This window comes from Zea mays, chromosome 5 (genome assembly GCF_902167145.1).
Source record: "Zea mays cultivar B73 chromosome 5, Zm-B73-REFERENCE-NAM-5.0, whole genome shotgun sequence".
NCBI lineage: Eukaryota > Viridiplantae > Streptophyta > Magnoliopsida > Poales > Poaceae > Zea > Zea mays.
In genome coordinates, this window is record NC_050100.1 from 215,835,128 (window position 1) to 215,847,774 (window position 12,647).

At 42.9% G+C, this 12,647-nt stretch overlaps 3 pseudogenes across 3 annotated transcripts; all 3 read left to right on the forward strand.

The window, feature by feature from the left end:
• Positions 1-1,449: 1,449 nt before the first annotated feature.
• On the forward strand, positions 1,450-1,846 carry LOC103628854 (Alba superfamily protein pseudogene; annotated as a pseudogene). The gene is made up of 3 exons (NR_161300.1): positions 1,450-1,535; positions 1,610-1,698; positions 1,785-1,846. The product of NR_161300.1 is annotated as an Alba superfamily protein pseudogene (transcript).
• A 2,325-nt stretch (positions 1,847-4,171) lies between these two features.
• LOC103628855 (DEAD-box ATP-dependent RNA helicase pseudogene) lies at positions 4,172-4,401 on the forward strand (annotated as a pseudogene). The gene is made up of 2 exons (NR_164105.1): positions 4,172-4,283; positions 4,374-4,401. The product of NR_164105.1 is annotated as a DEAD-box ATP-dependent RNA helicase pseudogene (transcript).
• Positions 4,402-11,727: 7,326 nt separating this feature from the next.
• LOC115490528 (Helicase conserved C-terminal domain pseudogene) lies at positions 11,728-12,576 on the forward strand (annotated as a pseudogene). Its single transcript, NR_164106.1, has one exon. The product of NR_164106.1 is annotated as a Helicase conserved C-terminal domain pseudogene (transcript).
• The last annotated feature ends 71 nt before the right edge of the window (positions 12,577-12,647 follow it).

The following is a 12,647-nucleotide window of genomic DNA, read 5'->3' on the forward strand; positions in this document are numbered from 1 at the left end:
GCCAACTCCATGCCCCCGCCTCGCCGTCCCCTCCGCCTCGCCATCCAGCCACGTAGTCGCGGTGTGGCCAGCTATGGAGGATCCCTTGCGTCCCCTAGCCCGACCAGCCATCAACCCCCTTCGTTTCCCTTTCTGCGCTACATAGAACATGCATTGGCCAGGCTACCAGGGCCCCAGATTTGGCATCCTGCCATTCCCCCCAACATTCGCGCTTGATCTCTTACGCCGATTTAGAAAGTGCACTATCTGCGACGCGATCTGGATATCGCCTTGCCAACAGAGACATCCACCACAAATCCCCAAACCGTGCACCCACCATCATTAAAAAGGTCGCAGCTGCCATCCTGCTCCAACCATCCTACAGTGACGGAAATCCTGCGCCCACCCTCATCCAGGTGAGTTTGCATTATGTTTACCATTTCTCTTGTGTTGTAGCAGTTCTTGTGCAATGGTCGAACCTTGTTGTTGATACAATTAGTTAGTTCCTGTTGCTATAAGTTGACGTGACTGCCAACTTTAAAGTTGTTATATTAGTTATGTCATGATTTAAGGAACACAATACATTGTTTTTTGTGTACTGCTTATGGCATGTAATCCCATTCATTATAATGTAATTGCCAGTTGGTTTGTCGGGTATTTGGTATCCTGAGAAGTAAGACCGGGTAGTAATGGAAAGAGAGGCAATGAAAGGCTGAAGTTGACATGAGAAGAGGCAGCCAAAGATTTAGCCTGCCTTGAATATGAGCGAATGTAAAACAAAACCTTAAGGCTTCTTTTGGGTTTCAACTGTAGCTTTTCACAATGGCACCAAAAGGCTTTGTCTATTGTTTTTGTTGCAACTTGCAACTTCTGCAACATTATAGGAAATCGCAAGAGCTTTTTGATGTGCCCATGAAAACCCAAAGTATGTTATGCTAAAGAAGACCAGATTTTCGTCCAGACATTCGCTGAGATATGTGGTGGCAAATAAAAGTGTATGATGTCTGTGGTGCGATGCGCCACGGGAAAAAGGCAGAATATATGATACTGTTATTGTCTTAACTGTCTAATCACCTTCCTGTTTTAGTAGTCATGATTTGGTACTTGGCTTACTGTTTTTTTGTTATGCAGTGGATGTGGCAATACTATTACTGTCAACATGTTGCCATTTTTGTCATATGGTCCATGTGTGTCTCCTTTCAAAAATTAGGACCCCAATGCTCATTAATCATAGCAACTTCTGTTTCTGAATTTGTGTGAAATTTGTTGGATACTTATATTTATTCTTGGCCATTTTTGTATGTGATATCTTTTTGTTCAAGCAGTTTTTTGCGCTTTATAATTTCAAATGTGTGCAAGAGTGTCCAGAATGTCTTCACATGGCCTCACTTTATGAGATACTACTGCTTTTATGCAATATACTTTTGTTGTGTTGTGTGCCTGATAAGTTGCACCATAATATTTCTTACTTTAAGGACAAAGGTTCTGATGAGGTTGTATTCAAGGCCACGGGGAGGGCTATCAATAAGACTGTCATGGTTGTGGAATTGATCAAGGTACTCCTTATGGCTCTAGTGCTCGCTAATATTACTTACACTTGATTCTAATTGTTACTGTTATTACTGTGAAGAGGAGGATTGTTGGCCTCCATCAGAATACCACCACTGGATCTACTGATATTACTGATATGTGGGAGCCATTGGAAGAAGGCCTACTTCCGTAAGTGACTTGTTTTTATTCCAGGATAGAACTATAACTGCACATGAACCCGTAATTTTGGAGTTCAAGATTATATCTCTCTGCAGGCTTGAGACAACAAGACATGTCTCTATGATCACTATAACTCTTTCAAAGAAGGAGCTGGACAAATCATCTATCGGGTATGCATACTGCACTCTTTTGTCAGCTGCATTTAATGACTTTCTTTGCCAGTTTGTCTTAACCAGATTCTATGGTTTTCTATGCCATGAACTCACATCTCGCTGCGTCAAGTAATCTAATAAGAAATCAGTACTCCCTCTGTTTCTTTTTATAAGGTATATAGTAAGATTTGAGAAATCTTTAGAAATGTTCTTTGATCATCAATGGCGCTTACAGTATATCATCAATTGCTTCAAAATCAATTTGCATTAAATTACATGTGGAGTGTTGTTCTATTGATACAACTTTTATACATGCATGTGTATCATTTGAGTAATTGTTGGCCAAAATCTAAGAAAACTGTCTTGTTTGAATCCTGATATGTCTATATTTCGAGATGGAGGGAGAAGCGGCCGTGGAACAGGAAAGTGTCCCCGCGGATCAGGAACTGTTGAAAATAACGAAATACCTGTGATTTCTTACACTACTGTTTCATGACTCTTTTGATAGATTATTGCATGCAAGCTATTACCAAATCTGGATTTGTGGAGCCAACACCTATTCAATCTCAAGGTTGGCATACGACTTTGAAGGGTAGGGACCTAATTGGTATCGCTCAAACAGGCTCAGGGAAAACATTATCTTATCTGTTACCTAGGGTGGTTCATGTTGGTGCCTAGCTTCGGCTAGGTTGGTTTCCTATAAACTTGTCGTGAGCTTTCTGTATGTTTTCTGACTGTGTCCATTTCCCTTTTAATAATATTTGTTATTCTAATTTCTGTAGAACAAGGCAATGGCCCAATTGTATTAATTCTCGCTCCCACAAGAGAACTAGCTATTCAAATACAGGAAGAATCTACAAAATTTGGATCATATTCATGAACTAGAAGCACATGTGTCTATGGTGATGCACCTAAGGGTCCACAAATACGAGACCTTAGAAGAGGTACCTGCACACATCTTGAGAGCACCTAGAGGGGGTGAATAGGTGATCCTGTAAAAACTTGAGACTTAATCCACAAAACTTGATTAAGAGTTAGCACAATAAAGCCAAGTGGCTAGAGAAGAGTTCTTGCACAACACGATAACCACAAGAATATCAACACAGAGATGGCACAGTGGTTTATCCCGTGGTTCGGCCAAGTACAACACTTGCCTACTCCACGTTGTGGCGTCCCAACGGACGAGGGTTGCAATCAACCCCTTTCAAGCGGTCCAAATGCCCACTTGAATACCACGGTGTTTTGCTTTCACTTTACTATGTCCCGCTTGCGAGGAATCTCCACAACTTGGAGCCTCTCGCCCTTACAATATGATGTTCACAAAGAAGCACAGAGTAAGGGAGGGATGAGCAACGCACACAAGACACAAAATCAGAGCGACAATACGCACACAAATCACAACACGAGCTCTCAACACAACTCAACGAGTTCTCTACTCAAATGGAGCTCTAGTTGCTATCACAAAGAATCGAATGCGCGGAATTGAAGTCTTAGTGCTTAGGAATGCTTAGAGAATGTTTGGTGTCCTCCTCCATGCGCCTAGGGGTCCCTTTTATAGCCCCAAGGCAGCTAGGAGCCGTTGAGAGCATTCCAGGAAGGCAATTCTTGCCTTCTGTCGCTTGGCGCACCGGACACTCCGGTGCACCACCAGACACTGTCCGGTACAGATTTCTTTCCTTCTTTGGCGAAGCCGACTGTTGGCTGTTCAGAGCCGTTGGCGCACCATACACTGTCCGATGCACACCGGACAGTCTGGTGCCCCTTCTGATCGTTGGCTCTGCCACGCGTCGCGTGCGGATTACGCGGCCGACCGTTGCCCAGCCGACTGTTGGCTCACCGGACAGTCCGGTGCACACCAGACAGTCCGGTGAATTTTAGCCGTACGCCGCCGACGAATTCCCGAGAGTGGCCAGTTCGCAAGAGCCAGCCTGGCGCACCGGACACTGTCCGGTGCACCACCGGACAGTCCGGTGCACCCAGACTGAACAGACTTTTGGATGCTTCGAGCCAAGCTTTTCCAATTGAATTCTCTCTGATTCTAGCACTTAGACAAACATGTTAGTACACAAAAACCAATGTACTAAGTCTAGAATCATACCTTTGTATTGATTTGCACATTATCCACAATTTGGCATAGTTTATCACTTAAGCACTTGTGTTGGACACTCAATCACCAAAATACTTAGAAATGACCCAAGGGCACATTTCCCTTTCACATCTGTCCACTTTAATTCTTTTTAGATGAATGTCTTTTAAACTCAATGCATTCTGTCATTTGCACTTTTAGGAGTTGAAATTGTCATTGCAACTCCTGGCCGGTTGATTGATATGATGGAAGTTGGTCACACAAACCTACGTAGAGTGACATACCTTGTGTTGGATGAGGCGGACCGGATGCTAGATATGGGGTTTGAGCCCCAAATTCGGAAAATAGTAGCACAGGTACATTTCCGTTTAGAAATGCAGAATTCTTACTAATATCTATTGTCTTGCCTAGCTCTAATGCTTGTCCAACACTTCTGCTATCCTTAGATCCGCCCAGACAGGCAAACCTTGTACTAGAGTGCCACATGGCCTAGAGAAGTTGAAGCCTTAGCAAGACAATTTCTACAAAATCCTTACAAGGTGCACGATCTCTGCTGTTATTGTTATTTCCTGGTTCTTTTATTGCCATGTTGTATTGAATTGATTTTGATAGCCCTTCTCTTAACTTTTAGCTTATATTGTAATGTAGGTAATCATAGGCTCACTGTAACACCCGGGCTTTAAGGAACAAAGCCAGGTGCATCTCATACATGCGCCAAGAAGACAACATATATAATAACATAGTGTGTAGAGATAAATGTCATAAAACATCAGAGTATTTATTACATAGCGGAAGACTTATTACAAAATAAAATAATAAAGATAAAACGAACTAAGGATCGTCGGCGCCAATGTCAACTGAGAAACGCCACCTAGATCAGATCATACTCCTCGCCTTGTGGCTCCTCCTGAACCACCTGCTCTTCTCCTGTGGGGGGGTGTGAGACAGCAAGAGTGAGCTCACATACGTTCATAGCTCAACAAGTCGTGGGGAATAATGTGGCATGAACTCACCAAAGGTGGGAGTTCATGTAGTGTAAGGCTGATCAATGAAATAAAGGCTGAGGCTGAGCATTGCTTTTATAAGTTGGTCAAAATTTTATTAGCAATTACTAAGTGTAAGTAAATACCAAACCTTAATAATAATAAAAAAAGTAATAGTAAAATAATCCCAAATGCGATGCAAATGCCCAATTAAATTTAAGTTCCATAAATTAATCATGTGAGGGTCCGAGCCGCTCATGACCGTGAGCACGGCTAGTATACCAGTTTTACACTCTGCAGAGGTTGCGCATCTTTACCCACAAGTCATGTTACCCATCTGCCAAGAGATGGCCAATCCCATACACCTCTACCGAGGAGGCGAGGCAGGGTAACACTACGAGGCCTTTACAAAGTTCCACTAGCTTCAGAAATCCCGCTACAGTTTATAGGAAGCTCCAGTGCAGGGTTCTTGCCTGACCGCCATCGCAGCAAAATCAACCCAAGGACCTCCCTACACTGACCACTCCCCTACTGCCCTTGCCCCTTTCGGGTAAGGAAGGCCTCCACTAGCTTTCCTAGTTAATCAGCCAAGGGCGTCCCATTATACCCTTGTGGTAGCACTGTTTTCCCGGGTGGTCGCTCCATGTTCCCATTAACATAATGATCTTAACATGAGCAGTAATAATAAAAAGATAATAAAAGAGTAATCATGAATAGTGTATCTTCATACCCAAATCCACATAAAGCAATAGCAGGTACTACCCAAAAATGTTTCAGTGGTGAACAAGGTATAAAGATAACCAAAACTGGGGTAACCTATTGGGTCCCATCAAAATTATCCTATGCAGATCATTATAATTAATAAGAACATGGCTGGGAAAAAGTAAGTGATCAAGGGCACAACTTGCCTTCAATGAGCTCCTGCTCAGCTACTTCAACCTGCTGCTCACCAGGATCCTCAGTCACGTGCTCTTCTACTCGCCACAATACAAACAAGCACAGTGTATACAGAGAAATTAACATTACACCAAACATAATAACAAACTGAATGATAATGATCTACACGAAGCTACGAGACTAACGCAACTTGAACGGATCAAATCGGAGTTAAAACGGAGGGGTTATGAATTTCCGAAGGTTCTATGTATTTTGTACTAGATTAAATAGAATTTAAATTTTGATATGACTTTCATATCAAAACAGATGTACTATTTGATAAAAATAATATTATAAAATTATAGAAACTGGAATGGGTCAAAAAGGAGTTAAAATAAATTAAATATGATTTATACAAGTTTCTCGAATTATTTTTGTATTAAAATCAATTTCTAAATGATTTTCTCTGTTTTATAATCAGTCTGGACTGCGCGCTAAATCCCAGAATGTGCAGGGGCTAACTCAGAAGATTCACCAGACTCTGGTAACAGTAGAACAAGGACTGCGGGTTATTTCTTTTATTTTCCAGGGGCTCTTTAGCAAATTGGCACGGCGAAGGGGTATCTGCGCTTCAGAGCCATCGGATCCAAGTCCTGCGGCCATGATTAGATCCTACCGTTGAGGAATCTGTATGTGCCAGGGATCGTTGGATCCAAGATCTACGGGTAAGGTTCTATCAGACAAAGGGGTATCCTTGATTCAATCTCAGCCGCACACTGTCCATCCCACGGCCGAACGGCTTCTTCATCCTCCATACGTCTTTGCCTGGGGCCAGCCGTGCGCTGCACAGCCCTGATGTCGACCTTCCAGCAGGAGCGCCAAGCATCGCGCGGGTGCCCGCGATGGGGAGCAAGCCGGCCGGTGATGCCGCCGAGGGGGAGGAGTGGAAGTCCATCAGCGGCGAGAGACACCGGTATGCGGGCCAAGGCGGACGAGGAGAGTAGCGAAACGGCGGTCGGATCTCACTGTCACTCAGCTGCCTCGTCTTCCTCCCTCAAGCTCTCGATTCACTGATGCTACTCGATGAGCAGGGCAGGGCGGTTGACAAGGAGGTTATTTTGCCGGCCATCAGACCCCACAAATCACCGACCACTACCGCAGTAAACAAGGCACAGAATACGCGAGTATAAAACTCCCAGGGAGATACGCACCGGAGATCCAAGTGATGACTGGAATGATGGCCGCCGGAGACGCCAGATGCGGACGACCCTTCCCCCGGCAAGCGCTACTCCACCGGCGAGCCTCACAGCGGCAATCGGCACGAGCTCTCTCTCACGGGTAACAGCGCGTTTCACTCTCCCTCCCTGATTTCTCTCTGCAGGCAACGCGGTGCATCCCGACTCGTGGGCAACTGCGGCGGCGATGTCATGCGCATGGCGATCCGGGGTCTTATCCCACGACGCGGCGGACTCGGTCAGTCGTTCCTCAAATCATGCGTGGCGGCGGAGATTTCGGTCATGGCCGTTGCGGAGGCGCGGGATGACACGCGGGTCCCAGCAGCAGCGGCGTGAGTGAGATGAATGCGACAGACAGACGAGGTCCCATATTCCAGTGAAGCAGATTTGCCCAACGCGTGGATGGCCACTGACAGGCATGGCCCGCCTGTCGGCGCACGTCAGTGGCTGGGCTGTACAGGGCAACTGGTTATCTGGGCCGAGACCAAGAGTTTGAGCCCACGCGCCATTTTATCCTCAATTTATATTGTGGCCTTAAAAGTACTAATTTTTGGAAATATATGAATTTCCTTTATATTTTATACACTCTCTTTTGCAAATTCTCAATTTAGGTCTTAAATCCAAATGTGGACATTAATGTATTTATTTATATGGTTATTTTCTCTATTTTGTGTACCCTTTTCCTTCTCCTTTTCATGGTTTTGTTTTCAAATTAGGGTTTGGATGTTGTGGGCACATTATTACATTGCTATTGATACTTTTATTTTTATTATCCACAAATGCACAATCAAATAAACCCCAGCATGATGCACAATTTATTTGGGTGTCTCTTGTTAATGGTTTATTTGTGTAAGTAATGTGTTCACATGAAATGATATATAGAGATGACACACTCATGTATACAAAGGGATATAATTTTCTCCTTTTCGATTTTCTTACAAAGTGGATGTTACAAATCCTACCCCCTTAAAAAGAATCTCGTCCTCGAGATTTAGGAGGAGCGAGGGAAGAGACGGGGAAAATCTATGCGGAGCTCTTCTTCTCTTTTCCAGGTTGCTTCATCTTCACCATGGTGACTCCATTGTACTTTGCACATCTTTATCACCTTATTCCTTGTAACTCGAGTCAATGTATCCAAAATCTTGATCGGGTACTCCGTGTAAGTCAAATCACCCTGAACACTAAGTTCTCCCATTGGTAACTGTTCCTCAGGGACACGGAGACACTTCTTGAGCTGAGACACGTGGAATACATTATGCACATCTGATAGACTAGCAGGTAGTTCGAGTTGATATGCCATCTCTCCAACTCGCCTAAAGATCAAGAATGGTCCAATGTAGCGAGGGGACAATTTGCCCTTAACCTTGAATCTCCTCATTCCACGAAATGGTGACACCTTGAGGTACACATAATCTCCTTCTTCAAATTCCAGTGGCCTCCTTCTATTATCAGCATAACTCTTTTGCCTGGTTTGAGCCACCCTCAAATTCTCTCGAATTATACGGACTTTTTTTCTGCCTCTTGAATAAGTTCAGGTCCAAAGAACTGTCTTCCTCTCGCCTGGTCCAAAATAGAGGAGTCCTGCATTTCCTGCCATATAGAGTCTCGAACGGTGACATCTTCAGACTGGCCTGATAACTATTATTACATGAGAACTCAGCATACAGTAGACTTTTATCCCAACTTCCTCCATGTTGAAGGGCACAAGCTCTCAACATATCCTCCAAAACTTGATTTGTCCTTTCAGTCTGTCCATCAGTCTGAGGGTGATAAGCTGTACTAAAATTCAATTTTGTACTCATATTCTCATGAAAGCTTCTCCAAAATCTTGAGGTAAACTGCGAACCTCGATCAGACACGATCTTCTTTGGTACTCCATGCAAACACACAATCCGAGCCATATATACTTCTGCTAGCTGAGAACCTTTATAAGTAGTCTTGACAGGAATAAAGTGAGCCACTTTAGTCAATCTATCCACAATCACCCATATAGCATCATATCCTTTCTGGGTGCGAGGCAATCCAGTAATAAAATCCATACCAATCTCTTCCCACTTCCACTCGGGTAGCTTTAATGGGTGTAGTAGTCCAGTTGGTCTTTGGTGTTTTGCCTTAACTCTTTGACACACCTCGCACATAGCCACATGTACAGCCACACCTCTCTTCAATTCATACCACCAATACTTTTGCTTCAAATCCTGATACATCTTGGTACTACCAGGATGAATAGATTAATCCGAGTCATGGGCTTCTTTTTTTGTTAATGGTTTCACGAAGGCTTTCAATATCAGGAACACATATCCTGTCCTTGAACCACACAGTGCCTTGCTCATCTTTCGTGAATTCCGAACCTCGACTTTCAGTAATCAGATCCCTAATCTCTTATATCTTAGCATCACCAACCTGTCCTTCTGCGGATTTCTTGCTCCAAGGTAAGTTCCACATCAATAGTAACTCCTTCAGTGTGAGCAACTATCCCCAGGTTAAGTCTCCCGAAATCCTTAACAATCTCATCAGGTAGCTAGGCAACAACAGCTGAATGAACATGCTCTTTGCGACTCAAGGCATCTGCAACCAATTTTGCCTTGCCCGGGTGATAGTGAATCTCCAAATCATAATCCTTAATAAGCTCCAACCAACGGCGTTGTCTAAGGTTGAGATCCTTCTGAATGAATATATACTTCAAGCTCTTATGGTCCATGTATACTTGGCACTTGGTTCCCATAATGTAGTGTCTCCAAATCTTAAGTGCATGCACAACGGCAGCCAGTTCCAAGTCGTGAGTGGGGTAGTTCAATTCATGTTTCCGCAACTGACGAGATGCATAGGCGATCACATGTCCTTCTTGCATGAGCACACATCCAAGTCCTTGGCCACATGCATCACAATAAATGTCAAATCCCTTCTGTAGATCTGGCATAACCAATACTGGTGGTGACATCAATCTCTCCTTCAATTGATCAAAGCTTTCTTGGCACTTCTCATCCCACTTGAATTCTCTTCCTTTCTCCAAAAGCGAGGTCATAGGCTTGGCAATCTTAGAGAACCCTTCAATAAATCTCCGATAATATCCTGTGAGTCCCAAGAAACTCCGAATCTCAGTAACTGTAGTGGGCACTCTCCACTCCATTATCTCCTTCACTTTAGCAGGATCCACTGCTATTCCTCCATTAGAAATAATATGTCCAAGGAATGGCACCTTGTCAATCCAAAACTCGGACCTGCTAAACTTGGCGTAGAGTTCATTATCTCTTAGCTTCTGTAGCACCAGCCTCAGGTGTTCCTCATGATGACTTTCACTCTTAGAATAGATAAGAATATCGTCGATAAATACTACGACGAATCCGTCCAAATAATCCATGAACACCTTATTCTTCAGATCCATAAAATAGGCTGGTGCATTAGTTAGTCCAAATGACATAATGGTGAACTCATATAAACTATATCGGGTCGAGAAATCCGTCTTGGGCACATCCGATGGCCTAATATTCATTTGTTGGTAACCCGATCGGAGATCAATCTTCGAGAATACCCTAGCATCTCTCATCCGATCAAATAAATCCTCCATGCGGGGTAATGGATACTTGTTCTTCATAATGACATCATTAAGTGACCTATAATCCACACAATCCGTTGCGACCCATCCTTCTTCTGCACAATTAGAATCTGTGCTCCACAAGGTGAAGAATTCGGACGAATATATCCAACCTCTTGTAATTCCATTAATTGCTTCTTAGGTTCCTTTAGTTCTTCTACGGACATCCTATATAACCGTTTAGAAATAGGAGCAGTCCCTAGGTAAGAGATCAATGACAAACTCAACTTCCGTATCTGGTGGCATCCCTGGTAACTCCTCTGGAAAGACATCCGGAAAATCCTTGACCACATGGATGTTGTCACCAATAAACTTCCCATCGACTAAGAATGCCGCTAGTTTGGTGGCGGTAGTTACTGCAATTCCAACTTCAAATCTTTTTCCTTTGGAACTGTTGAGTTCTATGGTTCCTTTAGCACGGTGTATAAACTGCCTTTACCTTTCTTAACCACGACATACCAAGGATCACGGCTATAGTGCTCTCTTCTAACACTATAGGGGTAGCCCATCTGGGTTAGAAACACAGGGTAAGAAAGGAAGATTTGTAGACAAGGCGAGTAATTACGAGGAATGTTACTGCGGGGGATTTATTAGCTAAGTAGATTAGTGTGTCACATACTAACGCTAATACATTACCTTATGGTGGTACATGCTAAGATGCCCGTCTATACTATTTCAATCAATCAAAGAAGCAAATCAGACATTGATCATTAGAACAATCAACCAACATTTTTAATAGAGAAAATAAATTTAATTTTTGTCTTAGGTCTCCTATCTCTTCAAAAGGTTATGAATGTAGGATTCCAAGGTGTGAAATCCATCTTGTCTCAGAGTAGAAAAGGTAAGAATGATCAGAGTAGAACAGTAGAAGGTGAGACAGGATCAAGTTAAGTATAGAAAGAATCAGAGTAAGGTAAGTATAGAATGAATCAGAATAAGGTAAGTAGGTAAGGGTTTTGTCCATTTCTATCTAGGTTTCGTCCTACAGTCAACATTTCCTCTGATACCACTTCTGTAGCACCCGGCTTTGTCCTTTAAAACCGGGTGTTACACTCACCTGAACTTAAAGCTAATCATTCCATACAACAAATTGTTGAAGTTATTTCAGACCATGAGAAGTATCCAAGGTATGTATGGTTGACGGTCTTTTGACTAAAAACTTTTATGCTCACTTACTATGCTACTTTCGATTACAAATGGACACGGTGTGAGTTGATTTTCACATCTTTCCCACAGACTCAGTAAGCTCTTGTCTGATCTAATGGATGGGAGTCGTATCTTGATATTCTTCCAAACAAAAAAGGATTGCAATAAGATCACTCGACAGCTTAGAATTGATGGGTGGCCAGCATTATCTATACATGGTGATAAAGCTCAAGCTGAACGGGACTATGTTCTTGCAGAGTTTAAGAGCGGCAAGAGCCCCATAATGGCTGCCACAGGTGTGGCAGCACGTGGTCTTGATATGATGATTTATTTGAATATTAGGATTAGGTAGTAGTTCCAAGTGCTCAAGGATGATAAGTCGGAGGGTTGTTGAGCTGCGATTGCTTGAGTGAACTGAACTTGTGGATTGGTGGTGTATACCAAGGTGCCATCATGTCAAAGGTAGATAATTTCCCCCCGTGGTTTACCTCATTTGAGCGTGAGCATTGGCAGTGTTACACATGCAGCTCAACTTTGAGCTATCATGGTAATGTTCCCTTTCCGAAAAAAGTAGCATGCAACCGAATATGCATTTCACACTATAGTTGATTTCTTAGCTTGATTTGAATTCCTTGATCCCTTCATATCTGACCATTTTGGAACATTTAGGTATTGTGTTGCTGCCCTCTTCATTCATTCTTTGTCCTTGTAATTGAATTCTTTTCAATCCAATAGTCTGCTTTTTCTTGCAAGTATTTTTGGCTTACCTTTCTACATTTTCTTTGTAAATCCATGTTTAATTTGTTTAGAATTAATTGGAGCAATAATTTTTTTCAGAGATGTATTGCAAAATTTTAGGCATAAAACATTTGTATACAAACGACA